This window comes from Canis lupus, chromosome 34 (assembly GCF_048164855.1).
Source record: "Canis lupus baileyi chromosome 34, mCanLup2.hap1, whole genome shotgun sequence".
In the NCBI taxonomy this organism is placed as follows: Eukaryota; Metazoa; Chordata; class Mammalia; order Carnivora; family Canidae; genus Canis; species Canis lupus.
In genome coordinates this window covers 33,343,295-33,359,000 of record NC_132871.1, presented here as the reverse complement: position 1 = coordinate 33,359,000, position 15,706 = coordinate 33,343,295, and the positions used below count along the sequence as shown (strand labels likewise).

General features: G+C 45.3%; 1 long non-coding RNA gene across 1 annotated transcript in view; it reads right to left on the bottom strand.

The window, feature by feature from the left end:
• Positions 1-745: 745 nt before the first annotated feature.
• The window catches only part of LOC140624145 (uncharacterized), a 36,511-nt gene continuing 21,550 nt past the window's right edge, over positions 746-15,706 (bottom strand). Inside the window, exons 2-3 of the long non-coding RNA XR_012023675.1 lie at positions 1,909-2,045; positions 746-853 (exon numbers count right to left, since the gene is read on the bottom strand). This is a non-coding gene — a long non-coding RNA (uncharacterized lncRNA). The remainder of the gene's footprint in view (positions 854-1,908; positions 2,046-15,706) is intronic.

The window sequence follows — 15,706 nt, the reverse complement described above, 5'->3', positions numbered from 1 at the left end:
GCCACCCTGGAAACAGTGTGGAGGCTCTGCAGGGCGACTCTATTTGTAACATCCTGAGAACAGCAGGTGAACGGCCTGATTTCACTCCGAAGATACAGATGCAGTGAGACTTGGGACACCTGCACCCCAATATACACAGCAGCCGGGTCCACAGTAGCCACACGGTGGGAGGAGCCTCGGTGCCCTGTGGCAGACGATGGATAAAAAGGAAGATAGATGGGAGATAGGATAGGTCATAGATGGGAGATAGATGGGAGAGATATGATAGATGGGAGATAGATGATGGGAGATAGATGATGGTCATAGAGAGAGGAATGGAACTCAGCTATCAAAGAGAAGGAAATACTGCCATTTGCAATGACGTGGATAGAACTAGAGGGATCATGTTAAATGAAATAAGTCAGTCAGGAAAGAGAATGACCGTGTGGTGTCATTCATAGGTGGAATTAAAAAGCAAAGCATATAACAACTGTGAAGGGAAGGAAAAACAAATAAGATGAAAACAGTTGCAGGAAATACAGATTCTTTTTTTTTAAATTTTTATTTATTTATGATATTCACAGAGAGAGAAAGAGAGAGAGGCAGAGACACAGGCAGAGGGAGAAGTAGGCTCCAAGCACCGGGAGCCCGATATGGGATTCGATCCCGGGTCTCCAGGATCGCGCCCTGGGCCAAAGGCAGGCGCCAAACCGCTGCGCCACCCAGGGATCCCCGAAATACATTCTCTTAATGATAGGAAACAAACTGATGGTCGTTGGAGGCGGAGAGGTTAACAGGGGACCTGCATGAAGGAGGTCACATGATGTCACGAGCACTGCTGTTATCTCCAACTGGTGAATCCCTGATTCTTCCTCTGAAAGTATAATACACTATCCATTAATTAATTGGGTTTAAATTAAGTTAAAAAATCCGTTGTATCAGAGCACATTTCCTTCTGGACTCTCTGTTTTGCTCCTTCAGCTTATGCCAGAACCACCCCCAATGGGACTGGTTTGCCTAAGTAGGCTCCACGCACCGTCCATGGCCCAGCCCAGGGCTAGAACTCACGACCCCTGAGATCAGTACCGGAGGTGGGGTCAGGAGTCAGATGCTTAACCAACGGAGCCAGCTGGGGGCCCGAGAACCACACTGCTTTATCCTTTGTGTCTGTGACATCGTTTGAAATAGGAAAGTGCTGCGTCCCAGTCTCTCCTGCTCCTCCAGTACTGATTTGCTGTCCGGGGTCATTTGTGTGGGCAGATTGATGTTATGGTTTTTTGTTTTGTTTTGTTTTGTTTTGCTATTTCTAAGATATGCCACCATGATTTTGGTAGGAATGACTTTGAAACTGAGGGTGGCTTCAGGAACTGTGGACATTTTCACAAGATGAGGCTCCCACCCCTCGAACCCAGGATGGCCTCCCAGAACAGAGCCTTGTATGGCTCAGTGAACAAGTCTTGTGCTCCTATGTTTCAGTCTCATTATTTACTCTCCTTGATGCTCCTGAGAAGGGAGTCACGTCCTTCCTTTCCTTCCTGAGTGCTCATTGTCGGGACAGAGCAAGGCTACTCTGCTCTGTAGGGTCAGTTTGTGTCCCGTGACTTTACTGAACTCACTCCTTAGTTCTAACAGGTTTTGGTGGAGGCTCCTGGGTTTCTGTTTCCAGTACCACGTCTTCAGCATATAGGGAGAGTGTGACGTCCCACTTCCAGGTGTGGAACCTTTTCTGTTTACGGCTTAATGTCCTAGAAAGCCCCACAATAGAATCAAAACGGAGGCCAGGCCAAGGGCAGGAAGCCCCTATTAGAATGAGAACAGAGCTCAATGCCCTTGAATGCCCCATATCAAAATGTACACAGAAATTGAGGAATTGCTCTAGCCCTTCTGGAGGTCCCCGAGACAAGCCCTTAAACCTACGCAAAAACTCACCTCGGGGTCGAAGTCCCTGCTCCGCACTGTCAGGTATACTTGGACACAAGCTCGAGCTTGTAAATAAACCCTCGTGTGTTTGCTTCGGTGTGGGCTTCTCCATGGTTTTTCGGATTCGCAATCTTGGGCACAACAGTCTGAGATAAAAAAACAAAACCAAAAGCATTTCGGACGCGGGCAGAGTGAAAGCAGGGTTCTGAGAGATGCGCTTGGGGGCTCTTCTGTGGAGGGCTTGCAGACTGGGGGGTGGGATGCTTAGCCCCAGAACCAGAGGACCCAGTGTCTCCTCCCAAATCACGCCAAACAGCGCCAATCTCAGGGAGCACCACTTCGCCACCTGCTTTAGGCCAGAGGCGCTGAAGACCACCCCACCCCTGACCCCGCAGGTGCATCTCCCAGGCAGATGTGCACCTGACAATCAGCACCATGGGCCATCCCCAGACCCCACACAGACCATTCGCTGCCACCAAGTTGTCAGACCCAAGCGGCTGCAGAGCTTCAGCGCTGCCTGGAAAGTAGGGTCTAGCTTCCTTTGTATTTTGTGCTTTATTTTCATTTATTTTCTTTGATTCTATTTTATTAATTGCCTTATTTTATTTTTATGTATGTACCTTATATATTTCTTATTTTTACTTTCATGGAACATTAATTGTGTTTGTTATTTTGGGATTTAGAATCTTTTTACAAGGAGGCCAAAATAATCTAGTGGTTTTTTTGGGGGAGGGCAGTTGTTATTGTTTTTCTTGGTTTTTCTTTTTCTTCCTACTTTCTTTTCTGGAAAATATAATGAGATCGAGAAATTCACCTCCATAAAATAACATGAGGTAGTATTCACAGCCAGGAAGTCCATCAAAACAAATATATGATGTCTAAATACAGTTTAAAACAATTATTATAAAGATAGCAGCTGGGCTGGAAAAAGAGCACAGAAGAAAACTAGAGAATCTCTTACTGTAGAAATAAAAGAACTAAAATTTAGTCAGGTGGATGTTAAAAATGGTATAACTGAGATGCAGTCCCAAGTGGAAGCCTTAAAAACAAAGAAAGTTATGGACCACAGAGGCAGATTTAGGGAACTCAGTCACTTATTAAAACAATAACATTCATATCATAGGAGACTCAGAAGATCAAGGGAGAGAAAATGTGGGCCTTACTCATCCAATAGAAACGACAAATACCCACAATTGCTTCAATGTGGATGTAACTGGAAGGTATTATGCTGAGTGAAGTAAGTCAATCAGAGAAGGACAAACATTGTATGTTCTCATTCACTTGGGTAATATAAATAATAGTGAAAGGGAATATAGGGCAAGGGAGAAGAAATGTGTGGGAAATATCAGAAAGGGAGACAGAACATAAAGACTCCTAACTCTAGGAAACTAACTAGGGGTGATGGAAGGGGAGGAGGTTAGGGATCTGTATGAATGGTTGACGGGCACTGAGGGAGCACTTGACGGGATGAGCACTGAGTGTTATTCTGTATGTTGTCAAACTGAACACCAATAAAAAGTGAATATATTATTTAAAAAAAAAGAAAGAGGGAAAGAAAGAAATAGTGGCACCTTGGTGGCTCAGTCAGTTAAGCTTCTGCCTTAAGTCAGATCATGATCCAGGTCCCAAGGAAGGCTCCCTGTTTAGCAGGGAACCTGCTTCTCCCTCTCCCTCTGCCCCTCTCACTCATGGTTTTCCTCTCCTCTCTCTCTCAAATAAATAAATAACATCTTTGAAAAAGAAACTAAAAAAAACAAAGCCACAAGAAGAGAAATCTCCCATGTAGAAGAATTTCAAACAATTTGTGCAGACATTCCACCCTCAAGTTGATGAGCATAGCTTCCCACTCTTATGTGTGGAATACACATAGTAACTTCCTTCTACAAAATATATTATGAAAAACTTAAAATAATAATGATAATAATATAATAATAATAATAATAATAAGAAGAAGAAGAAGAAGAAGAAGAAGGGGAAGAGGAAGAATCACTTAAGTACGGAGAAAGATGACAAACACTACCTCAGCAAGATGATCAGATCGATACCAAGACTGATAAATCCTGTTGATAGTATCTATCCTTTATATGATATAATGAAAATGGCAGTATATCTCTGTATATAATCCACAAAAACAGTTCAATCATGAGTTAAACGACAGACATGTCTCAACTGAGGGAAATTTTCAAAATACTCTACTTCTCAAAGTATTCCAGTACAACAACAAGGAAAGGCTGAAAGACTGTCACAATCCAGAGGAGCCTAAGAAAACAGGAGGACAAATGGAATGTGATATGAGGGATGGTAACTTAGCAAAAACTAAGGAAATCTGAATAAAGTATGGTCCTTGGTTAATGCAAATATTTTAATATTGCTTCATTAGCTAATATTTGTACCATACTGATATAAGATATCAATAATTGGATAAATTGAGTGCAAGTGCATGCGAATGCTCTGTACTATCTTCTCAATTTCCCTATAAATCTTTCTTTTTCTTCCTAAAAAATAAGATTTATTTTGAAAATTGACTTAAATGAATCAGGCTCCAAGTGTAAAGACATTTTAAGAATAGTTAAATTAACTTTTGCCTTATTCTTAAAGACTTCCTTCGATGGGAACAAACTAATAATTTTATATCAGAAGGAAAGAAAAACACTTATGAACACGTATAATGTCTCCTCAACCTGAAAAGCAGGAACGGATAATAAATAGCAAAAATCAGATAAAAAATACTTCTATTGTAATAGACACCATATTGCAAGGGCATTTAAAATTAGCAATGCATAACATTTATTTCCTTGACATTTGTCTTCCAAAGAGTTCAAAGTGTTTCAGTGTCAGTTGAAACAGGGGAAGAATCTCACGGAAGAATCCTTCACATAATAATAGGACCACTGGTAATAATACATCTCAGTTCTTTCAAATCCATAAAGATGCAATTCCTGAGGAGTGACTGAGCTGTGAAGAAAGATGAGAAACACTCATCCCTCTGAATTACTTGTGTCAGAATATTTTAACCATAGTACTATGGATAGTAAATTATCCTTATTAACAGGAAATACGTCTCAGATTGGAATCTGAGCAATCAGAAGGGCAGAGAAAAAACACTTTGAATCGCTCTTCATCTTATAAAGAGAAAAGACAGCTTTTTTATGTACGAAGTCAGTTGTCAAGATAGCCTTAGGGAATAAGAGTCTGCAGCATCGAATCCCGCTGTACCGCTGGGACACCCGTGCCCCAGGTCTTCCTGATCCCAAATCCCTGGGCCTGTCCCCCACACACGCTGCCAGGCTGAGGTCATTAGCAGTTGCTCTCTCAGGAGGTCCGGGGAAGGGGGAAAGAGCTAGATAGGATGGGAAGGGACGCAAGGAGGCCAAGAAAATGAAGGCCTTTCCACTTTAAGTTCAGCGTTCGAACCCGTCCAGCCATCCCAGGCCCCCGTGAAGAAGAGATGAAATTTACATTACTTCAGTTACAGGAAAAAAAACAAAAGTTTACAGCTTAATGCCCTGGAAAGCCCCACAATAGAATAAGAACAGAGCACACGCCAAGGGCTGGAAGTGCCTATTAGAATGAGAACAGAGCTCAACGCCCTTGAAGGCCCCATATCAAAATGTAAACACAACTTGAGGAATTGCTCCAGCCCTTTTGGAGGTCCCCGAGACAATCCCTTAAAAGCAAAACATCACCTTGGGGTCCAAGTCCCTGCTCTGCTGTGTCGGGTTTACTTGGACGCAAGCTCGAGTTTGGAAATCAACCCTTGTGTGTTTGCATCAGTGTCAGCTCCGTAGTGGTTTCTCGGATTCACAATGTTGGGCACAACACCCCCATGTCCCCTCCCACCTGGGCTGAACCACTATCTCTTCCCATCCAGGCTAACACTCAGTCACCTCCCCGCCCACAACAGCTGGGCACAGGCCCTCACACAGGTGTCACGGGCATGGTGGACACTTTCGCCATGCCTGGCCTCCCAGAGGAAGGAAAGAGGTTTCGGCAGTACACACTCCCATGGTGGCCCCAGGGCTCCCTGCCCAGCACAGCAGCTCGTGACAGGTTGGGGTCTGTGTCCCTGACGCCTGCTCCTCCTCCCCGGGTTTCCCACAGGAAATGAAGGAGGACGCCCTGGTCTCCTCCAGGGACATCTTGGAGGTAGACTTGGACGTCAATAGGATGTTCGGCAGCCACACCATATTTTGGGATGGCTAGGGGGTCGGGTGAGGCTGCTGGGCCAGGGGTCTTCGGGACACCAAGGGAGGCCCTGGGCCTTCTGGGTAGGGAAAACGGGGCTACTGAGGCCGGGGGAGCAATAGCAGCCAACAACACACTGCTCCATTGTAGGATGCTGGGGCTGACACCCGTGCCCACACTCCCGGTGCCTCAGGGATGAGGAGGCCACTAGGATGGGGCCTCCAGGGGTAGCCATGGGAGCTGAAGACCAAAGAGCAGAGGGACGACTCCCTGAGAAGCAGGGGATGGGGTGGGGGATGTGGGGGACAGGAACCGGACCTGGGGGCCAGGCTGCATAGCCACGGCTGGAGCAGGACCACATCGATCCCATGAGGGTCGGACGGGTCAGAGTGACACCCACTCTCGGTGTTTTATATTATTCTAAATTTTATGCATTTAATTTGAGACAATTTGCAATTTGAAAGCATATATAGTAAAATGACCCCCAGATAATGCCCCCGGTCCAGCCAGGGCCCTGCACTGACCACACGGAGCCCCAGGGGCAGGTGTCACTGCAAACCCCAGACTAGTCGCCTTTAACTGTAGATGTCGCCTTAGCATCATAGAGGAAGGAGATTTCTTGTGTCCGCAGGCCCCCCACGACATCCCCCACATTCCCCACTCTCACACCATCCTCCTACATCATCATCCCCAATGGTATCCCACCTACATATCCCCCTCACACCCACACAGCCCCACACAATCCGCATTCACACTATACCCCAACACCATCACCCATACACAATCCCCCACACTCCACCACCATCATACCCCTGCCCCCACACCATCCACCTCCACACCATTGGCCCCCAGCAAGACCCGATGCAGGTGCCCTCTGTGGGACAAGCTCAGCCTCCCCGGGGTTCTCTGGATACCCTAATCCCATCAGAAGCCCAGGTGTCCCATAGAGTACTCAGGGGTTGCAGGGAGGAGGGAAGACAGGAAGCCCCCGACAGGGTGGGTGCAGTTGAGTGGTGCAGAGTACCCACTGTGCCCTGACTCCGCCCACTGTCGCTCATTTAGGGCGGCAAACACTGCACAGGACACCTGCCCCTAACCAATGGGGATCTGGGCTTGCCTGGCCCTGGGCTCTGTGAGGGCTGGGGTGATTTGAGCCCCCACCACAGGCCCAACACAAACACTAATGGGATCCAGCGCACATGGCCCTGGTTACCCTGGATTCTGGCCCCGGGCTGAGCCAGCCCTCTCACAGCTGGATGGTGGGCCCCACCGCATCCACACCAGGAGGCTGGCTCCTACAGGTGCTGGGGCCCCAGAGAGCCTGAGGCCGGGGTTCAGCTGCCCTGTGGAGACCCAGCACAGAAGCACATGAGCTGCAGGTGCAGGTCAGCTCTGCTGTCCTCAAAACCGTCTCTCAGACAGAAACCTCAGGACATACGCCCCCACCCAGAGTCCACACATGCTTCCAGGTGGGGGACTCCGACATCCGTCCCCAACCCATGTCATTCTTGCCCTTCCCTAAAGGACAGAAAGGTCTCCATCCCCAGGGGAAGGCGTGCACCCTCGGCTCTGAGCCCGTTACTGTAGAAAGTCAATAGTCTTGTGGTGTGAAAATGCACAGCCAGCCCGCTCCTGTGTCTCCCAGAACACTGTTCACGGGGCATGGAGAGACCCCCAGAGAGGAGGACGGGGTACCACCTAGGCCCCACCAGCCCCTGCAGGGGCGCCGCCAGGAACACCCAGCTGACGTCCCCACGTGCCTTCCACGGGTGGCCAGATGCCGGGGTCAGGACCCAACAGACTTTACTGGGACTCAGGCTGTGCCCCACAGGCCAGGAGGGCCTGGGACAGAGTGACACCAGGAAGCCTCAGGTCACCAGGGTCTATGCAAAGCGACCCAGAGGTCTGTGCTCCCTCTTTCCAGGAGGCCGTGGCTGGCCGGGTACGGGGCACATCCTCCCCTCCCCGCATCCCTGTGTCAGTGTGTCTGGGGCAGAGAGGGCCTGCCGGGCGGTCAGCATGGTCCTAGAAGGGATGTTAGGACAGTAGGCCTTTGAGTTGTGCCCAAGATTGTGAATCAGAGAAACCACTGAGGAGCCAACACCGATGCAAACTCCCAAGGTTTCCTTACAATCTGGAGCTTGTGTCCTAGTGCAGCCGACACAGCGGAGCAGGGATTTGGACCCTGAGACTAAGGCGTAGCAGCTTTATAGGGGCCATTGGCCCAAGGGATACAAAGAAAGTTGCACAGTCGTGTTGGTCCACATGCAGGTGGCCGATTGAATTACAACTTACCCTATAGGATCCATTTGACCTGGCCTATTTCTTTGGTCAGAATCGGCATGCAGTTTTGGCGGGCACAAAGCAGGGTTACATTGTTATGAGCCGATTTACGATTACGGTGTGCCCAGCGGCTAAAGCCTAAAGCCTAAAGAAGAAGGGAAAAAATTAAGATGAGAGCAGAAATAAACAATACAGAAATAAAAAAACAGTAGAATGGAATAATGAAACTAAGAACCGGTTCTTCAAAATAACTAATAAAATGGATCAAGCCCTATGCAGCCTTATGAACGAGAAAAGAGAAAAGACCTAAATAAATAAAATCACAAATGAGAGAAGAGTGATCACAATCAACACCAGAAAAATAAGACAATTATAAGGGAACAGTATGAAAGAATATACGTTAACAAACTGGGAGACCTGGAAGAAATGGACAAATCCCTAGAAATGTGCAAATGAGCAAAACTGAAATAGGAAGAAATAGAAAATGTGAACATACCGATAACTAGCAAAGGAATTGAATCAGCAAAGCACCTGGGTGTCTCAGTGGTTGAGCATGTGCTTTGGCTCAGGTCATGATCCCGGGGTCCTGGGGAATCAAGTCCCACATCAGGCTCCCCACATGGAGCCTCATGTTCCCTGTGCCTATACCTCTGCATCTCTGTGTCTCGCATGAATACATAAATAAAATCTTTAAAAAAGAAAAAAGATAAAAAGATGAGAAAGGACCCAAATAAAATCAGAAATGAGAAAAGAGAAATAAAAACCAACACTAGAGAAATGCAAAAGATTATAAGAGAATATGATGAAAAATTATATGCCAGCAACCTAGAACCTGGAAGAAATAGTCAATTCCCTGAAATATATAACATAGCAAAAATTAAAAATGAAGAAATAAGAAATTTGAACAGTTAACCAGCAAAGAAATTGAATCAGGAATCAAGAATCTCCCAACAGGAGATGCTTAGATCAATAGAACAGAATGGAAAGCCAAAACAAGATACAAACATGTATCTATGACCCATAATGGACGACAAGGCAGGAAGGAATATCCAATGGCAGAAAGACAGTCTCTTCAACAAACCCTAACCCTGACTGCAGGATAAGAACAAATGGTGTTGGGAAAACCAGGCAGCCACATGCAGAAGAATGAAACTGGACCACTTTCTTACACCATATATATAAAAAATAAATTCAAAATGAATGAAAGACCTAAATGTGAGACCAAAAAACATATAAAGAAGAAAAGATAGACAGCAATGACTTTGACATTGGCCATTGGATCTTCTTTCTAGATATGCCTCTGAGGTGAGGGAAACAAAAGCAAAAATCCTATTGGGACTTCATCAAATTGAAAAGCTTCTGCAAAGTGAAGGAAACAACCAAAGCTAAAAGGCAACATACAGGAGGAGGGGCAAGATGGCAGAAGAGTAGGGTCCCCAAGTCACCTGTCCCCTCCAAATTACCTAGATAACCTTCAAATCATCCTGAAAATCTTTGAATTCTGCCTGAGATTTAAAGACAGACCAGCGGGAATGCTACAGTGAGAATAGTTCACGCTTCTATCAAAGTAGGATGACAGGGGAAAAAGAAATAAAGAAACAAAAGGCATCCAAGGGGAGGGGCCCCACGAGGAGCCGGGCTAAGGCCAGGCGGTGTGCCCCCTGGTCAGGAGAGCTTTGTTCCAGAGAAGCAGGATCTGCACCAATCTTCCTGGGCAGAATGGTGCCCACAGGGATTCAGAGCAGGACCCCAGGAGGGCGGGGATACCCACGGGCTCCCTGGGACACTAAGAGACACCTGCACTCCCAGGAGAGTGCACCAAGCTCCCTAAGTGCTGCAGGGCACGTGCACTGACTTGGGAGCAGCTCAGAGGGGTTCGGGCAGGTCTCTGCGTGGAGCAGGTTGCATGCCCCGGTAGCAGCTTGGTGGCAGTGCCTCAAGCAGAGGAAGTGACTCCGTGCAGAGGGGGTTGTGCAGCTCCGGAAGCAACTCGGAGGTGCTCAGGCGGCGGCTCCCTGAGGGGGCTGCCCAACCAGGAGCAGCTCAGAGGGGCTGGGCGGCAGCTCCGGGGAGAGGCGGCTGCACAGACAGGAGCGTGAATCCAACAGTGCAGGCGCCAGAGCACAGGGCACCAGGACACAGCCCAGGATTAGGCCTCCCCGGGGACAGGCAGAGGCCCGGATGGCCCAGGACAGCAATGACGCTCCTGCCCAGAGCTCAGCAGATCAGCGGTCCCGCCCCAGAGCCACCAGGACCTGCAGATGGACTGCTCTGGAGTTACTGTGGGTGCTGAATACAGGTATCCAGAGCTGGCCGCTGTCACTGGGGTTGTTCCTCCAGAGGCCTCACGGGGTAAACTACGCCCACTGAGCCCTGCACCAGGCAGTGGACAGAGCAGCTCCCCCAAGTGCTAACATCTTAAAATCAGCACAACAGGCCCCGCCCCAGAAGTCCAGGTAGACGGACAAGTTCCAGGGGAAGTCAAGGGACTTAAAGTATACAGAATCAGAAGATACTCCCCCATGTTTATTTTTTTATTTCTGATTCCTTCGCCCTCCCTTTTCCCCCCTTCTTTCTTTTTCTTTCTCTTTTTATTCTTTTTTCCTTCCATCTTCCTTTATTCTTTTTTCTTTTTCTCTTTTCTTTCCTTCTTTCTCTCCTCTCTTTTTCTCTTTTCCCAATACAATTTGTTTTTGGCCACTGCACTGAGCAAAATGACTAGAAGGAAAAGCTCACCGCAAAAGAAAGAATCAGAAACAGTCCTCTTGGGATCCCTGGGTGGCGCAGCGGTTTGGCACCTGCCTTTGGCCCAGGGCGCGATCCTGGAAACCCGGGATCGAATCCCACGTCGGGCTCCCGGTGCATGGAGCCTGCTTCTCCCTCTGCCTGTGTCTCTGCCTCTCTCTCTTTCTCTCTCTCTGTAACTATCATAAATAAATAAATAAATAATTAAAAAAAAAGAAACAGTCTTCTCTCACACAGAGTTACAAAATCTGGATTACAATTCAATGTCAGAAAGCCAATTCAGAAACACTATTATACAGCTACTGGTGGCTCTAGAATAAAGCATAAAGGACTCAAGAGACTTCATGACTGCAGAATTTAAATCCAATCAGGCAGAAAGTAAAAATCAATTGAATGCGATGCAATCCAAACTGGAAGTCCTAACGACGAGGGTTAACAAGGTAGAAGAACGAGGGAGTGACATAGAAGACAAGGTGATGGCAAAGAGGGAAACTGAGGAAAAAAGAGACAGACAATTAAAAGACCAGGAAGACAGATTAAGGGAAATAAACGACAGCCTGAGGAAGAAAACCTACGTGTAATTGGGGTTCCCGAGGGCGCCAAAATGAACAGAGGGCCAGAGTAAGTATTTGAACAAATCATAGCTGAAAACTTTCCTAATCTGGGAAGGGAAACAGGCATTCAGATCCAGGAAATAGAGAGATTCCCCCCTAAAATCAATAAAAACCATCCAACACGTCGACATTTAATAGTGAAGCTTTCAAATTCCAAAGATAAAGAGAAGATCCTTAAAGCAGCAAGAGACAAGAAATCCCTGACCTTTATGGGGAGGAGCATTAGGGTAACAGCAGACGTCTACACAGCAACCTGGCACCCCAGACAGGGCTGACAGGATATATTCAGTGTCCTAAATGAGAAGAACAAGCAACCAAGAATACTTTATCCAGCAAGGCTCTCATTCAAAATGGAAGGAGAGATAAAGAGCTTCCAAGACAGGCAGGAACTGAAAGAATATGTGACCTCCAAACCAGCTCTGCAAGAAATTTTAAGGGGGACTCTTAAAATTCCCCTTTAAGAAGAAGTTCAGTGGAACAAGCCACAAAAACAAGGACTGAATAGATATCATGATGACACTAAACTCATATCTATCGATAGTAACTCTGAACATGAACGGGCTTAATGACCGCATCAAAAGGCCCAGGGTTTCAGACTGGATAAAAAAGCAGGACCCATCTATTTGCTGCCTACGAGAGACTCATTTTAGACAGACGGACACCTACAATCTGAAAATTAAATGTTGGAGAACAATTTACCATTCAAATGTTCCTCAAAAGAAAGCAGGGGTAGCCATCCTTATATCAGATAAACTAAAATTTACCCCGAAGAATGTAGTGATAGATGAAGAGGAACACTAAATCATACTTAAGGGATCTATCCAACATGAGGACTTAACAATCCTCAATATATGCCGCGAATATGGGAGCTGCCAAATACTTAAACGAATTAATAACCAAAGTAAAGAAATACTTAGATAATAATTATCTTATACTTGGTGACTTCAATCTAGCTCTTTCTACCCTCGATAGGTCTTCTAAGCACAACATCTCCAAAGAAACGAGAGCTTTAAATGATACACTGGACCAAATGGATTTCACAGAAATCTACAGAACTTTACATCCAAACTCAACTGAATGCACATTCTTCTCAAGTGCACATGGAGCTTTCTCCAGAATAGACCACATACTGGGTCACAAATAGGGTCTGAACCGATACCAAATGATTGGGATCGTCCCCTGCATATTCTCAAACCATAATGCCTTGGAATTAGAACTCAATCATAACAAGAAGTTTGGAAGGAGCTCAAACACGTGGAGGTGAAGGATCATCCTGCTAAAAGATGAAAGGGTCAACCAGGAAATTAAGGAAGTATTAAAAAGATTCATGGAAACTAATGAGAATGAAAATACAACCATTAAAATCTTTGGCATGCAGCAAAAGCAGTCCTAAGGGGGAAATACATCACAATATAAACATCTATTCCAAAACGGGAAACTACTCAAATACAAAAGCTAACCTTACACATAAACAGGCTAGAGTAAAAAAAAAAAAAAAGCAGATAGATCCTACACCCAACAGAAGAATGGAGTTAATTAACATTCGAGCAGAACTCAAGGAAATCGAGACCAGAAGAACTCTGGAACAGATCAACGGAAGAAGGAGTTGGTTTGTTGAACGAATTAATAAGATAGATAAACCATTAGCCAACCTTATTAAAAAGAAGAGAGAGAAAATTCAAATTAATAAAATCATGAATGAGAAAGGAGAGGTCACTACCAACACCAAGGAAATAGAAACGATTTTAAAAACATATTATGAACAGCCATACACCAATAAATTAGGCAATCTAGAAGAAATGGACGCATTCCTGGAAAGCCAGAAACTGCCAGAACTGGAACAGGAAGAAATACAAACCCTGAACAGGCCAAAAACCAGGGAGGAAATTGAAGCAGTCTTCCAAAACCTCCCAGGACACAAACGTCCAGGGCCAGATGGCTTCCCAGGGGAATTCTATCAAACGTTTAAAGAAGAAACCATACCTATCCTACTAAAGATGTTTGGAAAGTTAGAAAGAGATAGAGTACTTCCAAATTCGTTCCATGAGGCCAGCATCACCTTAACTCCAAAACCAGACAAAGACCCCACCAAAAAAGGAGAATTACAGACCAATATCCCTGATGAACATGGATGCAAAAAATAGGATCCAAAAGTACATTAAGAAAATTATTCACCATGACCAAGTAGGATTTATCCTCGGAACACAGGCTGGTTCAACACTCGTCAAACAATCAATGTGATTCATCATATCAGCAAGAGACAAACCAAGAACCATATGATCCTCTCATTAGATGCAGAGAAAGCATTTGACAAAATAGAGCATCCATTCCTGATCAAAACACTTCAGAGCATAGGGAGAGAAGGAACATTTCTCATCATCTTAAAAGCAATCTAGGAAAAGCCCACAGCAAATATCATTCTCAGTGGGGCCGCACTGGAGGCCTTTCCCCAAAGATCACCAACAAGACAGGGATGTCCACTCTCCCACTGCTATTCACCATAGTACTGGAAGTCCCAGACTCAGCAGACAGCAAAAAGACATCAAAGGCATTCAAATTGGCAAAGAAGTAGTCAAATACTCCCTCTTCTCAGATGACATAATACTTTACCTAGAAAACCCAAAAGCCCCCACCCCAAGATTGCTAGAACACATACAGCAATTTGGTAGTGTTGCAAGATAAAAAATCAATGCCCAGAAATCAATGGCATTTCTATACACTGACAATGAGACTGAAGAAAGAGAAATTAAGGAGTCAATTTCATTTACAATTGCACCAAAAACTTAAGATACCTAGGAATAAACCTAACCAAGGAGGTAAAGGATATACCCTAAAAACAATAGAACACTTCTGAAAGAAATTGAGGAAGACACAAAGAGATGGAAAAATATTCCATGCTCATGGATTGGCAGAATTATCATTGTGAAAATGTCAATGGTACCCAGGCAATGAACACGTTTAATGCAAACCCTATCAAAATACCATGGACTTTCTTCAGAGAGTTAGAACAAATTATTTAAGATTTGTGTGGAATCAGAAAAGACCCCAAATAGCCAGGGGAATTTAAAAAAGACAACCTTATATGGGGGCATCACAATGCCAGATTTCAGGGTGTACTACAAAGCTGTGGTCATCAAGACAGTGTGGTACTGGCACAAAAACAGACAAATAGATCAATGGAACAGAATAGAGAACCCAGAAGTGGACCTTGAACTTTATGGTCAACTAATATTCGATAAAGGAGGAAAGACTATCCATTGGAAGAAAGACAGTCTCTTCAATAAATGGGGCTGGGAAAATGGACATCCACATGCAGAAGAATGAAATGAGACCACTCTCTTTCACCATACACAAAGATAATCTGAAAATGGATGAAAGATCTAAATGTGAGACAAGAATCCATCAAAATCCTAGAGGAGAACACAGGCAACACCCTTTTTGAACTTGGCCACAGTAACTTCTTGCAAGATACATCCACGAAGGCAAATGAAAAAAAAGCAAAAATGAACTGTTGTGATTTCATCAAGATAAGCTTTTGCACAGCAAAGGATACAGTCAACAAAACTAAAAGACAACCTACAGAATGGGAGAAGATATTTGCAAATGATGTATCAGATAAAGGGCTAGTTTCCAAGACCTATAAAGAACTTCTTAAAATCAACACTAAAGAGACAAAGAATCCAATCATGAAATGGGCAAAAGACATGAAGAGAAATCTCACAGAGGGAGACACTGACATGGCCAACATGCACATGAGAAAATGCTCTGCATCACTTGCCTCAGGAAAATAGAAATCGAAACTACAATGAGATACCACCTCACACCAGTGAGCATGGGGAAAATTAACAAGGCTGGAAACCACAAATGTTGGAGAGGATGCGGAGAAAAGGGAACCCTCTTACACTGTTGGTGGGAATGTGAACTGGTGCAGCCACTCTGGAAAACTGTGTGGAGGTTCCTCAAAGTGTTAAAAATAGACC